This window comes from Hyaena hyaena, unplaced genomic scaffold, assembly GCF_003009895.1.
Source record: "Hyaena hyaena isolate Hyena2069 unplaced genomic scaffold, ASM300989v1 scaffold_65, whole genome shotgun sequence".
Classification (NCBI taxonomy): Eukaryota; Metazoa; Chordata; class Mammalia; order Carnivora; family Hyaenidae; genus Hyaena; species Hyaena hyaena.
Genome location: NW_024080697.1, coordinates 820453 through 832238, shown reverse-complemented (window position 1 = coordinate 832238; position 11786 = coordinate 820453). Strand labels below are relative to the sequence as shown.

The following is an 11786-nucleotide window of genomic DNA, read 5'->3' as shown; positions in this document are numbered from 1 at the left end:
CTAGGGGTTCTGCAGTAATTCAGATGGACAAGACAAGGGGTCTGCTATCCCTTAGAGTTCACTGAGGACACAGAACGAGGCAGATGGGATTGTTGGGGTGGAGGAGGTGGGTGGCGAGAAGGCGCTAGAGGCAATTAAAAGGTGAGCTTGTGTCTCCAGTTGAGCCGGATACCTTGACTAACTCCTGTGTTGGAAGTTGCAGAATTGCAGCCAACTGGGCCAGTTGGAAAGTGGTGAGAGGCAGAACCCTTATCTGGGTGAAAGCCTGTGGGCAGTGGAGCCACTGGTTTCTTGCTTGAGGGCTCTGTAGAGAACATGATCTCCTTGGGCCCAGATGTGAAGTGAAGGTGATTCTAGACAGACAGACACACACACACACATACACACACACACATACACACACACACACACACGCATACACACACACACATACACACACACACACACACAAACCTGCCATGCACTTCTGAGCCCCCCATTACACCAGCTCAGCTAATTCTTCTGTGACATTCTTGGAGCTAGGGACTGTCTTATCTATATTGGCACCCCCCACCCACTGTGCCTAATATACACTAGGATTTAAATCAATCTTTCCTTCCTTCTTTCTTTCCTTCTTCCTTTACCCCCCCTCTCCCTCTCTCTCTCTATTTTTTCTCTCTTCTTTCTTTCTTTCTTTCTTTCTTTCTTTCTTTCTTTCTTTCTTTCCTTTTTAAGAGAAGTAAGCCTTTATTTCCTTGTTTCACAAATAAAGTTGGTTGATTTGATTGCTTTATATATTTCTTGAATCAAATTCACCCTATAAAGCAAGATAAAGACAGGGTAAGTTTCTTTAGGCCAAGACTGGAAAGCCAGGCTGGGGGAGAGATTCCATGAGATTCCATTCAGGATTTCTTGGCCAGTCAGCTGCAAAGCCCCAAATAAATTGAAACCTGCTAACCCAGCCTACTGCCAGGCTCTAGTACCCTTTGTGGTTGGCATGAGACCAAACTGAGAGGTAAGAGGAGACCTCACAGGGGTCTATCAGGGCTGTTATGAGATGGGCCTCCACTCACTGTGGCCTGGTCCACACAAGAGCTGGAACTAGGCTGGGATATTTCTCACCATGGGAGGTGTCTGGGAGAGGTACACTGTTCACTCCAAGGCCTGCCTCCTTATCCCATAATAGTGTCATACCTACTGTGCACCTGTGTTGCTCAGCCACTTTATGTGACATAATCTTCTGTCTGCATAAGAAACCCTCTTAGTGTCTTGATTTCACAACTGAAAGTTGACATAGCTATTCTTGGGTTCCTTTCCTTCCCTTCCCTTCCCTTCCCTTCCCTTCCCTTCCCTTCCCTTCCCTTCCCTTCCGTTCCCTTCCCTTCCCTTCCTTTCCCTTCCCTTCCCTTCCTTTCCCTTCCCTTCCTTTCCTTTCTTTCTATTTTTTTTGAGTATTGTTGACACACATGGCATAGCTATTCTCACTTGTAAGGCGCAGGCTCAAAGATATGCCATCCTGAGGTATCCTCAAGATGGGGGGTGGGAGTGGTGCCCCGTGAAGTTGTGCAAAGCAGTGGCTTTCTGTTTGCATTTTTTGAATAAGGAAACCTAGCTTCCCCGAGAGGTTAGGTACCTTGTCCCAAGTGACCTAGCTAGTAAGCAGCAGAGGCCAGACTCCACCTCAAGGGAACCTGGTGTCAAAAGCTGTTCTCTTTTGACTTCATCCCTCTCTTGGCCTCCTCTCCATGTCAGCCTACCCTGGAAGGATGAATGGGGATGTTAACATTAATGGCGTCTGTCATGTCGCTTACTTATCATGGGACATCCATGATGAGCCAGATGCCACCCTATGGGCAAGGACGTGAGTGATTGAAAGCAAGTGTGTGAGTGATGGAAGCTCACCTCTTGCCAGGAGATGAGGATGAAAAGTCTCTTGATCAAACCCTCTATCTGAAGCTGTCAGTCCCCTCTCCCAGGGAGATAGTTACCACCTTGACCTAGGAGGTTGGGGTTGGGGGCAACCCCACACCCTCTGAGAGGCATGCTTCCAAAGGCTACAGGTAGGAGGGCCCAGTGTCAGCTTGAAGCGAGTCCCACCCTGACTGAACTTCTGACAGATTGTTGGTGGGGGTGGGCATGTGTCCGAATGTGGGGGTTGGAGGTGAGAGGAGTGAAGTGTACCCTTTCGGAGACATCTAGCTCACACTGCATCCAAGTCCCGGGTCTGCTGCCCAGCAGCTCTGTGACTTTGAGCCAACCATTAAATGCTCTCTTACTCAATTGCTTTACCCACAAAACAGCCTAATACTGGGACTTGTGAGCACCCCCTGAACCCCTAGTTAGCACTGCGGTGGAGGGCATGGGCTCTAGAGCCAGATTGCCTGGCTTCAGACTCCTACTCTATCACTTACTTGGTGACCTTGGGAAAGTTACCCAACTTCTTTCTCCCTTTTGTGCCTCAGTTTCCTCACCATAAAATGAGGATAATGGTAGAACCTACTGCTTAGGATTGTCAGGAAGATTAGACATGTACAGTTCTGGAAAAGGTGCAAAAAGCTATACTGTGAGTGTACAAAGTAAATTTCTTGTGAGTGTTGGTTACTATTATCATCCTGCAGGAGTGTGTAGTACCTGAGACTGGCGGTACAGTAGTGACCAGGACAGAGCCAGTCGCAGCTTTCATGGAGTGACTGGAGGAGGTAATATTTTGTGTTTTTTGTTGTTGTGGTTGGTGTTGTTAATTTTTTAAAAATGTTTTATTTTGAGAGAGAGCGAGACAGAGCGCGAGCAGGGGAGGGGCAGAGAGAAAGGGAGACACAGGCTCCAGGCTCCGAGCTGTCAGCACAGAGCCCGATGCGGGGCTTGAACCCATGAACCGTGAGATCATGACCTGAGCCGAAGTCGGATACTTAACCCACTGAGCCACCCAGGCACCCAGGAGGTGATATTTTGAAAGCACTTAGCATGGCACCTGACCCTGGGGACTCAATATATCATGGCTATTATTATTATTACTATGAATGGCTGCCAGACCCTTCACCACACTGAACCCACTCAACTTCTCTGACAGGTCAGGGATTCTGTCCTCCTTATGACAAATGACAGTAAGGCTCAGGGAGGGAGACCTGGAGAGGCTGCAAGCCACCTGTCTCCTTTGCCGTGGTGCTGGTCATTTTAAGCACCAGCTGTAGCCAAGTCATTTTTCTCCCCCTGCAAGCCACCTCCCTGAGTCACTATCCAGCCGTCAGCAACAATTTTTGGATGGAGGAGGGGGAAATGCAAGGAAGAGAAAGGATGTGTGTTTGAATCAATAATCCCATTATGAATCTGTCACCCATGAACGTGTTTCACTTTTTTAAATGCTCTTGTGTATTTTGGGCTTCCCCCTTGAGAGTAAGCCTTCTCCTTTGTTGTGCTGGCCAGTTCTCCTGAGGGTCTCCTCAGAGAGCCCCAGAGGCCCTCCTCTGTCACCCTCCTGTCATCAGACATTGGACTCGACATTCCACTTTCTTTGTTCCATCAAGGGGCTGATGCTAGGAGAAAAACAAGACAGATTCTGACTCACTTAACTGACATATGATGAACATGTATTAATTTCTGGGCTTTTTGACATTGTCTCAATGCATCCTCCCCACTACCCTGAAAGATGTGTATCATCAAAATGTGTCCAGGTGAGGAAACAACCTCAGAGAGGCTAGGTCACCTCCCCAGGAACATGCAGCCACCAAGGGCTGAATGGAATCTAGATCCACTGCTTTCTTGTCTCCACCGCCCGCCCCCACCCCCCACCCCGTAAGGTTTAGGCCCAACATGGGGATCAAACTCATGACTCTGAGATCAAGAGTCACATGCTCTACTGACTGAGCCAGGCAGGTGCCCCTCTTGTTTTCTTGGAGATGGAATCAGAGTCAAGCAGAGAAAGGGACCTTGGATATAAGGAGGCAAATGATGCCCCGGTAATGCTTGAGCCACCATCCTGCTCCATTGAGAATGGGGGACAGGGAAGGAAGGGGCACCAGCAGGGGTTGAGAAGAGCCACTGAGGGAATGGCGGGTGGATCTCCAGAGCCAGGGCTGCTAAGAACATCTTACCTCACACAGCTGGGCCCGTTTCCTTCTCCTAGTTCTCCAGGGAACAATCCCCTTTGGACTTTTCTTGGAGGGTCTCAGGGTCTCAGGGAGTGGGAAGGAAGGAGCACACTTTGGACAATGCTTTCAAGCCAGCCTTGTAGAAAGTCCTGTCTCCTGTCAATCACCTTCTGGGTGCCACCGGTAGCTCCCCTGAAGCTCTTACCCCAGCACAACACCACCCATCAGGGTTCAGCTGCCCACAACCCTTGTGCCCTCCCCTCCTCAGCATGAACGCTTCCTTCCTTAGCCCCCAAGGGAAAAGAAAAACATTCCATTCATGTCACCCTTGTCTCTTCCCCAGTGTTCTCTATGGGCAGTGTGGAAAAATGGAGGGGGTGGGGAAAGCCTTAGAAGACTCGCTCCATTAGCCTGCGGCATGCCCCTTGGCTGTGTCTCAGTTTCCCTTCAGTCTCAGGTGGTAGGAATGACTGCATCCCTGATGCCCTGAGAGGGTGTTTGTTCTGATTTATCCCATAGGACTGTTGCATGACAACTTAACCCAGTACCTTCAAAAAGTATTTATAGTGTACCTAGCCCATGCCGTATACTGTAGGTGGGAATACCATGGACTGAAACAAAGCAAAGCCCCTCTTCTCATAGAATTCAGATTCTGGTTGTGGGAGATAGTTAACAAACAGGCAAGTAAAGAAACAAGAAAGATAACTTAAGAAGGCCAAAGTATTAAGGAGAAAATAAAGCAGGGTGAGGGGCTGCAGATACATTACAGAAGGGGTCTCTTTTGGATGAATGGGGAGTCACCATCTGGGCAGAGACCTGAGTGGTAAGAAGCCAGCCATGTGGGGGGCTGGGGCAGGTGGCAAGGTTAAGGGGACAACTGATGTTCACGTCCTGGGGAGGAACCAGGTAGGTGTTTCTGTGGAACAGTGAGGAGGCGAGGGTAACTGGAGGGGACAGCTAAAGGTCAGGTGAGCCTTTGACAGGAAACTAGTGGGTCAGTAGGGATCAGGCCCTGCAAAGCTTCATGGGCTGGGGAAGGACTTTGGATGTTACCCTCAGTGTGAAGGGAAGCTGCTGGCAGTTGTGAAATGAGGAGGCCAGTCAAGAGGCAGCTCTTGGTCCAGCCCAGACATGCCACTGGTTGGTTTAGGGGCCAGAGATCTTGGAGCCCAAGTGTCTCTGGCAGCCATTTCTATGTTCTCCTCATAGAATCTCAACAGAGCACACAGCAGGCCCCAGGCTTCTCCCGGGGGATCTGTAGGAAACCTGGCTAAATTCCCCTGTGGTCTTTCTCCTTCCCTGTGCCCACAAGTTCAGCCTCCATCTGTTTGTCATATTCAGGGGCAAGGTTCTGATCCAAGCAGATCCCAGTGATCAGTGGAGAAGCCTGCCACAGCCATTAATATAAAGCTGTTGTGAGTGGGTGGAAAGGCAGAAGAGTCTTGAGGAGGAGGATGAGAGGGAGGCAATGGACATATGACCTGATGAGCAGCATTGCCAGAGACCCAGGAGACAGGTGGGAGGGAAGGAACCATGGAGAAGCTGCATCCAGTTAAGGATGGGTAAGGGGTGGGGGAGCAGAGACACCACCAGGGGCTGATGCCAGGAAGACTTCCTTACTCTTTGGCCCTCTGAGGTGGGCAGCTTGACCATCATTAGTTGCATGACCTTGGGCAAGTTTCTTCTCTTATCTGAGCTTCAATTTTGTTGTGCGTAAGGTGAGTTGTCATGAAGATTACATGAAACAACATCTACAAAGACCTATAACAGACATTCATTATTTTGTGAGCTGTGCAACATCTGAACCTGATTCCTATTTGGGAGAATTCCCCAGTTTATAAGTCCCAGTGGAAGACAGAGCCCTTGATTCCACAATGAGAATGGAAATGCCAGACGTTTGCTTTCTCAGCTAGAACATGGTCATGTTACGTGTGCTCTACTAATCAAAAGCAGCCATCCCTGATTTTGTATTGGGAGAACAAGCAGTTGTGGTTGCTGTAAGATCAAGTTGCAGGGTGACAGGCTGGCAGCAGAATTCCTGACTCAGGGTCAGTGGAAGTGCCAGCACCTAGGATCTGGTGGATGTGACAGTAACTGCATTGACTTCTTCACTAGACCAGTACTGTGATGAGCTTTTAGGCATTGACTCTAGTCCCCAGACCTGGAGAATCTCTGCACTACCCAGTATCTTTCTAGTAAAGTCCTTTTCTCTTTTTCTTTTTCTTTTTTTGTTTTTCAAACAAAAAATCTTACATCTTTGGCTGGCTCAGTCAGTAGAGCACGTGACTCTTGATCTTGGGGTTATAGGTTCAAACCCCATGTTCAGTGTGGAGATTACTTAAAAATAAAATCTTGAAGGGACGCCTGGGTGGCTCAGTCATTTGAGCGTCTGACTTTTGATTTTGACTCAGGTCTTGACCCTGGGGTCATGAGGTCAAGCCCTGTGCTGGGCTTCATGTTGAGCATGGAGCCTGCTTGGGATTCTCTGTCTCCCTCTGCGTCTCTCCTTTGCTCATGCCCTCTCTCTCCAAACAAAACAAAACAAAACAAAACAAAACAAAACAAACTCAGAACTTACATATTTATTGCTGAACCAACCTACTAGTGCAGAAGCATAGAAAAAGAAAAAAAATCATGTTCCCAATAAAACACATCCAATTGTTCTGCTAGTAGTGATGTTTACAGAATGATATGGTATAAGCAAGTGCCCTCCCTACAGTGTAACTACCATCTCCTGTGTGATTCCTTATATACCAAGTTTGATTCTTCTCCAATGTCTCCTCTTGGAGTTTTAACTGATTTAGTTACAAGTTTTCATCTGAACTCACCAGGGAATGAGACAATTCTGCTTTTGTTTCTTAGCCAGGAATCGTTTGATCCTGAAAGTCTTGTGAAAACACAAAGTGAGGAATAGTCAACCACACACACACCATGATGGTGGTGGAGAAGAGGAGAGGAGCAGTTAATTCCTTTTTGAGTCAAACCAGAGAGAGTTGTTTATAACCCAAATCCCGAGCTATTGTAAGATGTGAGTATAGTACCTAACTCTACTCCCCAGTACCATCCAACCTGGGAACTAGTTTCCCTTAATAATCTTATTTGGGCCAAATTTGAGCTGTGATTAGTAAGAGGTTACAAACAGAAGGGTTTGAAGAGAGATCTCTTCATAAGTTATGGGTCTATGGTATGGATACGACTGGTGGTTGCCCACTCAGTTTCTGCTCTCTCTTTTTTCCATACTGTCAGAACTCTAATATTATTCAGGGTGGTGATGCCTGTAGATAAAATACTATATTTCCCAGCCTCCTTTGCAGCTAGGAGGGTCCTTTCGATAAAGTTCTAGCCAATGACATGTGAGCAAAAATCTTAAGCTATTTCACAAACACCCTTTTTGCTCTTTCTACCTTTCCTCTAGCTTCCTATCTAGAACACAGACATGATGGCCAGTACCTCAACAGCTGGTTTAGACTATTAGGTGGCCTTGAGGATGGAAGCGAAGATTAGGAAAGTGGAGTAAATAAGAATCTGGGTGCCTGGAGACCCAGAACCACCATGCCACCATATCAACCCTGCACTGCCCCAGTGAGGTTGTTTGTTTGTTTGTTTTTTATATAGGGAGAAATAAATTTCCATCACCTATCTTCCGCCAGTGTTTAAAACCACAGTTTTCTGGTCTATCACATAAATAATTCCTCACTGATACAATGAAGATGCATTTGAAATCAAATGTTTTGACCTGGGGGAAAGTTGAAGGGCTTGTCATCATAGCAGAGATCTGCTTTTCCTGAGTTTTGATAGCTGGGGATCTCTTGGATCTGTCTCTTGTCTCCAACTTTATAGACCTTGATGCTTACTGATCCTATTCTTTCTCCATCCATCTAGATAACCGTCTCCAGTATCTTGAGTGGTGGCTTGTGCATTTGATTTTGCTGCAGAGGAGCCCCATACTTTTTTGTTTTGGTGCTTTTCCATGGTACCTAGCAACCTCTTCTTGCAGGGAGAGCTACAGGCATGGTTCTATTCCTGCCTCTGGTATTTACTCATGTGCTTTTACTCATAGGAAGCTTCTTTGTGCCTCACTTCCTTTACCTTTAAAATGGGGATGGTGATGCCTATCCTGGCTTTCTTAGAGAGCTCTCGAAGAAAAGTATGCATGAAAGTGTTTAGAAGATCGTGAAGGAACATAGAGATTTTTGGTTATCTTTTTTTCTGGTTACAAACGATGGCTCAGAATATATCAACCATCTCATTTGTAAGGTTTCATTTTTTTCTGCTTTATACTTGTCCTCACTTGCAGCTCAGCTGCCCAACTTTCTCACTCTCCAGTCTTTTAAGATCCACCCTAGATTTATATCTGTTGACTTGGTATTTTACTATATAGAATTCATATATAGATAGCATTTATTTATTGAGATTTACAGCTACCTCTGGCAATCTCCATTAACATTTATCGAGTGCTTACTATGTGCCAGGCATTTTGTTCAGTCCTGTACATGAATCATCTTATTCAATACTCACAAAAAACTATGATATGGGTGTTACTGTTATCTTCTTTCTATAGAAGAGGAAACTGAGTCACAATATGGTTATGGTTCAGCAGCTAGTATATTGTGTAGTCAGTATTTGAACCCTGTGGCATTAAGACTGTGTCAGTTCTAGTACTCTAAGGAAGCACATGCCAAGGCAGAGTTAGGAGTGCAAGTGATTTATCTGGGTGGTGGGTAACACCTGTGAAAGGTAAAGGGGGAGAAAGCAGGGCTGGACAGGAAGAGCCTTTGACCACGATGTGGATCTCACAAAGTCTCGGCCAATCTAACAGGGAGCTCTGGAGCACATTGGCCAATAAAGGATCCTTGAGTTCGGCAGAAATAGCCCTAGTGCTCCCACTCTGCCAGGCAGACTCTTTCAAACACTGCAGTGGGGGATTATAACTACCAATACTGTACCATGTACTTGAATGTTAGAGAGATTCACCACAAAAAAGAAGTGTATTCACCACACACAAAAGAAACATAATTATGTGATGGGATGGAGGTGGTGGTTAATGCTATGGTGGTATCATTTTTCAATTTATAAATGTATCAAATCATCACGTTGTATACTTTAAGCTTATACAGTGTTATGCATCAATTATATCTTAATAAAGCTGGAAGATGGCAGGGCCTGGGGAAGGTGTGGGGGGCGGGGAACCACTGTATAGTTCTCTAAGAGCCTGCAGCTGGAGGCTGTCTGCTAACCACACTCTTGAACCTGAATAGCTAGTCTTTCTTGAAAGGACATCCAAGCAGTTCAACTCCATAGCTTCCACATATACGGTGTAACAGACAACATCTGAGTCTCAGGGAGTTTTCTCTTGCTTAGGGTCCTAGGGTCCAGGCACAGCTAGGCTTGGCTCTGAAGTGCAGGGCTGCCCAGGTCTGCTTCATACACCTCATCCCAGGACTGGTGGCTACCAAGCCATGCTCTTCTCCTGGCCAATGTCATGAGGAGCTGAGACAGCCAGACCATACAAGCCCATCAAGTCTTTGTTTGGGGCATATCTGCCTAATTCCATTGGCTGAAGCTAGTCACATGACCAAGACCAAAGATAATGGAGCGGGGCAATAAAGTCCCCCCACAAGGGAAGTTATGCCAAGAGTGGAGAGAGAGGGAAGAATTGTGGACAAATGCATACACAGTCTGGCCAGCCATCTGGCACCAAAGACTTCTCTTGCCCATTTTGTCATAAGTGGCTAGTACAGCACCTGATATGAGGTATTATAGTCGAGTGACTAAAAGCACATTCTGGGATCAGATGGCTGGTGAGACCAGTACTACAAGCTATGCCATCTCAGGTTTACTTGCCCTCTGGGAGCCTCAATTTCCTCTTTTGTAAATAGGGCTAATTAAAGAATCCATGTTACCGGGTTTGAGGATTAAATGAGACAATGTATGTAAAACACTTGCCATGGTGCCTAGTACATGGTAGGCACTCACAAATGTTCTAGTTATTTCTAATCCTTACAACAGCCCTGTACAACGATGCTTTACTGTTTGCTAACCTAGAACCCAGCTCGTTGCCCATGTCCTAAGACAGCTTGCAGCAAGGGACCTCCCAACTCCTTCACCTGTGACCATCTCTTCTCAATGCATTCCCACCAAAACTCAGGTTTAGGCCATCTGTCTGGAAAAATCCCATCCCACCCAACACCTCCTTATGTGTCCCTTTAGTCATCTCATGGAAAAGGTCATCTTCTCCCACGTGGCCAGGGACACCCTCCCGGCCTCCCACTTTTCTCTTGCTTAGGATCGCCTCTTGGCACAGCCAAGGGTTGAGGTAGGGGCAGGTGTTGAAGGGGGTAAGAGGAGAGACCCCCTTCTCAGCACACACTGGAGGGAGGAGGGACTGTGGTGGGCACAGTGGGGAGAAGGCCAGCTGAGCACGGAAAGCCAGCCAGGGAAGGTTTAGCCTGCAATCCAATTCCACTTAATATCCCATAATAAAATGCTGTCAACATGAGTTTCCTGTTCAAGTGGATTTGTTAAGAAGGCTGGGGGAGGTCAGAGGTGTATTCTGGCTCTCCTGGGGTTGGGGGAGAGACCAGTGGGGTGAGGGGGTGCCTCAGGCATGAAGGCCCCCTTCTCACCCCTCCCCACTGCAGTCCAAACAGGTTCCCGGGGAGAGGTTTGTCACACTTGTCTGTCTCTGTCAACCTGTGATGACTCACAGAGGGGCCCTTGACCCCCCCTGGAAGGAGGCTCTGTCTCCTTTGATAAGCATCCAGCCACTGAGGTAGAGATTGTTATTTTAACGTAGAGGATTCAGACCTGGACCAGAAGGTGAGGTGGTATCCCCAGGTGTATCAGAGCCTCTGAATCCCACCGTGAAGGGGGAGCCACACGGCCTATGCTAGGCTGCTTGGTGAGAAGCCTGAAGATCTGGGGTGGCCTCAGTCCTCTTGAATGACAACTCAGGGGGTGATCCCACCTAAGTTATTCAAAATGATTCCTGTCTGCCCATCTCTGCCTCCCTGGCTTCCCCTCTGCGAAGCTTTCCTTCCTCCTGGGGGCACAGGCCTGACTTCCCCAGGGTCCTGAAAGTGCTTGGGCTGCCTAGGGAGCCTCGAGGTGGAGCTTGACCAGAAGTGACTATTGAGTGGTCACCATGGATCAGGCACAGAGCTGGCGGCTGTCCTGATGTCACCTTGTTGAATCCAGGAAACAGCAAAGGGTTAAGGCTGGAGGGTGGGAGACTAGTATTATCCCCATTTTCTTAGGGAGTAATCAGGGGCCCAGGGAGTTGAAGAACTGAAACAAAGACCTTATGTAGCGAGAGACACCACTGGGACAGGAGCCCACGCAGGGGGTGTGGGGAGGGCAGGCTCAGTCAAAGCCTTCTGGAACCCAGCTTGGGCTTGGAGACGGAAGCTGGGGAGGGCTGCAGAAAGGTGTGAGGCACAAGTTGAGGGGCTGAGGTCAGACCATGGGTCCTCTCCCTAGGCCTGCAGGCGGGTGACAAGCTGGGTCTGTGGGACCAGGGGAGGGGGGTGTGGGCAGGGGCCAAGGAGGGTAGGGCTGGGCTTCCAGCCCTTTTGTGAGCTCTTTTAATTCGTGTAAATGAGGGTTTTTAATTTGTTATTCTGGGTTTTATTTCTATTACCATCTCATTTGCCTCTAAACCCTATTTCGCCCCAGCCTGGACCGAATTCCATTTGATGCATTAGGACTAATTCTCCTCCC

General features: G+C 47.7%; 1 protein-coding gene across 1 annotated transcript in view; it reads right to left on the bottom strand.

Annotated features, from left to right (window-relative positions):
- Positions 1-3458: 3458 nt before the first annotated feature.
- The window catches only part of LIN52 (lin-52 DREAM MuvB core complex component), a 146501-nt gene continuing 138173 nt past the window's right edge, over positions 3459-11786 (bottom strand). Inside the window, exon 8 of the transcript XR_005528466.1 lies at positions 3459-3512. The gene's annotated coding sequence lies outside the window, so the exon portion shown is untranslated. The remainder of the gene's footprint in view (positions 3513-11786) is intronic.